The sequence below is a fragment of the Gavialis gangeticus genome, unplaced genomic scaffold, assembly GCF_001723915.1.
Source record: "Gavialis gangeticus isolate Ggan-Ray unplaced genomic scaffold, GavGan_comp1, whole genome shotgun sequence".
Classification (NCBI taxonomy): Eukaryota; Metazoa; Chordata; order Crocodylia; family Gavialidae; genus Gavialis; species Gavialis gangeticus.
This window is the reverse complement of record NW_017729032.1, coordinates 83,611,575-83,616,618: the sequence shown is the minus strand read 5'-3', so window position 1 is coordinate 83,616,618 and position 5,044 is coordinate 83,611,575.

Genomic DNA, 5,044 nt, shown 5'->3' with positions numbered 1-5,044 from the left:
CCCCCCCCCCCCCCCCCCCAGACATGTCACAGGCTGCATGGACCAGTGGCAGCTCATGTAGGCAGGCTCCACTGCGGGGGAAAAAAGTGGTGAGGGGCCTGATCCTTTTTTTCCCCCTGTGGAGCCTGCCTGCCTCTCCTGTGTCCAGGGGACAAGCTGCCAGTGCGACCTGAGCTGTGGGTGGCCCCGGACCTTTCCTCTATGGCAGCAATACCCCCTGGGTAGCACCCACCCACTAGAAGTCCACTCAGGGGGCCACAGAGGATCAGTTCACAGAGGACCAGCTAAATAGTACTTGGTTTTCCCAGTGTGTTTTTGAAATGTGCCAATAAGTTGAAGCCAGACTTCAATTTCATGCACATCCAGGCTCTTGGGGTGTTTATAGACATGCTCCAGGAGGTGGGTGGGGGCATTTTAATTAGCAGGCCATGCTAATTAAAAGTGCCAAAGCATCACATGTATCAGCATCCCCACACTGAAAAAATGGTGGCAGGGCACTTTGAACTAAAGCTCATTCAACAAGCTTTAGTTCAAAGTGCCTCACCACCCTTTTTCAGTGCAGGGATGCTGATACATGTGCTGTTGGAGGTTGTTGGAGCATGTTAGTTTCCATGCTCCACTGCTAGATTAATCAAGTCTCCTCCAACACATTGGATTTATAGCACATTGAAGCAGCCTCTCTGCGTGTGTGTAAGTGCCATTGGCATTTAACATTTATTGAGAATTTTCTAAGTCTTACATCTGTCCTTACCTAGAAGCTGCACCTTAGAAATAACAGACTCTGAGACAACTACTCAATGTGTTACTCCTTACTTTACCTATTTTATTTCTTCATGATCATACCTGTTTCTGTAGGATTTTTTTTTAATTACCGGTTGATGTTCTCTGCAATATTCCAGGAACAATATTCCCTGCAAACATGTGTTGTTTACCTAAAGACAATGAATCATGTGAATTGCTCACTAATGCTGTCAATCAGAACTGTAGTGGTAGGCCCAACACAATCAAATTAATGCACAAATATTTACCAGGCTTAGAATTAAAACAAATGTAGATGTAAATATACATATATTTATTTGCTCAATAAAATTGCCTCGCTCACACAAAGTAATTATTATTCCTCTGTTGGGAAATTACTTGATAAATACAGGATAGAAACATTTTAGCTAGGGGTATTAAGAAAACTTATTAATATATAAAAACTTATCCAATCTATTAAGATTATAAAACAAGCAGTATGTTCTCTTGAGTTTTTAGGAAATATGTCTACATACCTTATACATTATCTCTACTATGAGTGGCAACATTTGACTATTGTCTGTAAAACAACTCAAAACATAATTTAATTTAAGAAAAAGAAATAGTCATCTATTATTTTTTCTTTATTCGAAGACACATATGATACAGCACATCCTCATATACGGCAAAACTGCACAGCTGCATTCTAGTCAGTGGATCCTGATTTTTTAGAAATATAGAATAAAAATAATTATTACTATATTTATTATACTATAATTATTACTATCTACATCAATTAACAGAACTGCTACATATAAATTCTGAAAGATGAAACTGTAGGTTGCGTATAGTGATTCTCTGAGGAGGTCTGTGGACATTATGGATATTCTGTGCACTTAGTTTTCTTTGATTCATCTTGCCAATATAAAAACTTGAGACCAGATTTTATTTGGAATCTATGTGAATTCAGGTGCTTAAGTGGAAATCCATTCTACCCTGACCAAGTCCAGTAAATTTAGTAATGCTTCTATTTTTGTAACATGCTACTCCTGGAACTTAATCTTCAGCCACAAAAGAGAAATGGGGAAGAATACTTACCCACCTTTTGTATTACCATTTTTGCAGAAATTTGGGCAGGGCGTAAGAGGGTTGTACTTTCATGCCTAAACCCAATTCCAAAGCTAGTAGATTCTGCTTTGGCAATCTGGTTATTGAACTAAATGTAGAGTGCACTTGGCTCTGCACAGTTATGGGCCATTTTTGTGACATTAAAAATATGATTAAATTCAAACAACAACAATGTAAAATTAAAGTTTTTGGAGATGAACAAAGGAAAAAAAAATGTGTAGAAACCTTGTCCTTAATTTACCTGATTGCATACAGCTTTTGAGTATCAAAGGATAAATGATCCTGCATACTATACATAGTGAAGTACACAGACACAATGAGGTGAGTTATATACAGTGTTTCCCCAGTTTTATGGATATAAGCCTGACCATTAAGGCACTTTTGTTATTTAATTTCTTCCACAATCATACCTAATTGCTTACCATGTCGTATAATGTTCAATAAAGCAAAGCGATGAAGCAAAAAATAGGAGGGCCTCTTACAAAGGTTAAAATGGAACCCTTATTAAGACAAGAGTGAATAACACCTCAGTGCTAATTACCATGGTATAGCCAAAGCCCATGAACAGTGAAAAAGCTCATTAAGCGCTATTAAAATGTACACTTCAAATTTATCTGGTCATATAGATGAATAAAAATTAGTATTTATATTAGCCCTTAATATCAACCTTTGCTTCTCAGCAGGGTGAAGTCTCTATGGGTTTCAATTACTAAAATAATGAGCAATGAATTAAATCTCCCTTCTAAAATGCAAAGTATACTAAAATATAGGTTATATAAGCCAGGTAACTGAAAATATCTCTTGATGTAACATTGTAGAGAAGACCCATAGGATGGAGGACTTTTTAACTTCTTTATTCAGGGGTTCAGGGATACAAAAAGGGTGGCTGCTTACAAAGCAAAAAAGAAATAAATTATTATCAAACCAAGAACACCATGTCATTGCATTCATCACATCACACCATGACAGACACCTTCGCTACATTCCACGTCATGTCTTACATGCTAGTTATGTGGTTGGAGTGCTGGCCACACGGTCATAACTATAAACAAACAATTCGTACCCTGCTCTATCCAATCATACATGTGACAAACCCTTCAACTTCCCACACAAAAAGAAAGCAAAAAATCCTGGGTGAGGGCCCAGGATGCGGCACGAGCTGGAAGTCGTAGTCGAACACCAAGCCAGCCTGGTTGCCCAGACTGGTTATGACATCACAGTGCGTATTTAAGATGATCGTCCTCCACATAGCTCAGTGCTCCCTCAAGGGTCCAATGTGTCTCAACGGTGGGCACTGCCCACTGGAGCACAACATACTCAAACTCCAGCAAGAGGCACGCCTGCACCAAGAGGCAGACAAGCCGCAGGGCATCGTCTGAGCCGGTCCCAGCAAGCTGGTTTCGGCAGCTCTTGAGGACGCCCCACTTGGCTTGACCCAGTAACAAGTTGACCAGGCAGATGGGACCCTTCTCAGCCACCTGGTACAGGTAGAAGCACACGTAGGTGGTCTCCGAGAAGCTCCTGCCTGGTGCTCACAGCAGCAGCTCGAGGCTGACAAAGAGTGACTGTAGACATGGACAGTCAAGGAAAGCATGAAAGAGGTTCTCCTCAACACCCCCTGGGCAGAAGGGACAGGCCATCAAGGGACACAAACGTGCCAGTGGCTAGGATGCCATGCAGCAACCGCCACTGCAGGTCGCCGGTCTTCTTGGCAGTTGGCGGCTTATACAATGTGCATGTCACAGGCCATCACATGTGTCCCATGCCGCGTGGGCTGGTGGGGAATCGGGCGGCCCGAGGAGCCGTTGCCATGGTGAATAGGGGTGGCCCACCAGCACATGGGCATGGCAGACATGAACCACCCAGGCATATAGGCTTCTACATGCCAGAAAAGCCAAGGGGCAACTCATGTAACTGTCAGGAGGCACAGGAAGTATCAGCAGGGTGTCAGGGCCACCCGCCAGTTCACCAGTCACAGCCGGGGTGACTGGTAATATATGAAAAACCTCACTCAGGACATCCATAGCACAGGGGACCTGGGGTCCCCAGAGATGGTCATCCAGGGTGGCTGCTGCCTCCAATGGGAGGGCAGCCCAGATGTCACACAGGAGATGGCCCATGCTGCGGATGGACTGCATGCTCAGCTGGGTGGTTAAGGCCTCGGACGAGAGCCAGGCCAACCAAGCGGGGTCAAGGAGATGGCTCAGGTAGAGGACACATGCCTGGATGAGAACGGCCATGAAACTGGCAGAGGCCATGCTCAGCACGAGGTGCCTCAGAGCTGGGTTGTACACCAGAGGCTCCCTCAGCAACTGCAGGAACTGCAGGTGACAGGCCTGGGGCTGGAGGTGGAAAGTGGTTTGCCAGGCTCATACTATGCCATGGTAGGAAGCTGGAAGCACTGCCCAATTCAAAAGAGTAAGGTCCAACAGGAAGAGCTCCCAGTCAAAACCGAGGGCCCCCACCCTCTGCAGAAACTGGCACGCCTGTTGTTGCCAAGATAGGTGCTCCTCACTGTACAGAAATCATTGAAGGGCCTGCAAATGGAAGGCGACAACCCTGCTCACAAGGTCAACCAAACTCTGGCCCCCGTCAGCTACAGGTAGGTAAAGGACAGCTCATGGGAGCCAGTGGTGCCCAACCCAGAAAAAAAATCGACCAGGAGGCACTGGAGTCTCTCGAGTAGGTCCTTTGGTGGATTGAGTATGGTGCACCAGTGCCACAAAGTCACTGCTGCTAGGTTTTTCATGATGAGGACACGTCCATGGTAGGAGAGACTGGATAGGCACCAGTACCACCTTTGTAGGTGGGCCTCCACTCCTTCCTCGAGGCCGTCCCAGTTGCTTGCCATGAAGGTCATCCCAGTTGCATGCCCTAGGAACACGCCCAGGATCTTAAGGCCTTTTCAGTGTCAGGTGAAGCCCTCTGGCAAATCTGGGAGGGGCATGGTGATCCATGCACCAAGCAACAGGGTATCACTGGGTGTTAAGGAAGATGGTTACATTGTCAGTATATGCTGATAACTGGAATGGAGGGGTAACAGACAGGCCCATGGCTGATGGCAAGGCCACACCACTCAGGCAGCACCGCAGTGCATACAGCAGTGGCTCGATGACCAGGGCATAGAGCATGTCTGACAGAGGGCAGCCCTGATGGATGGCTTTGCTTATGGGAAACG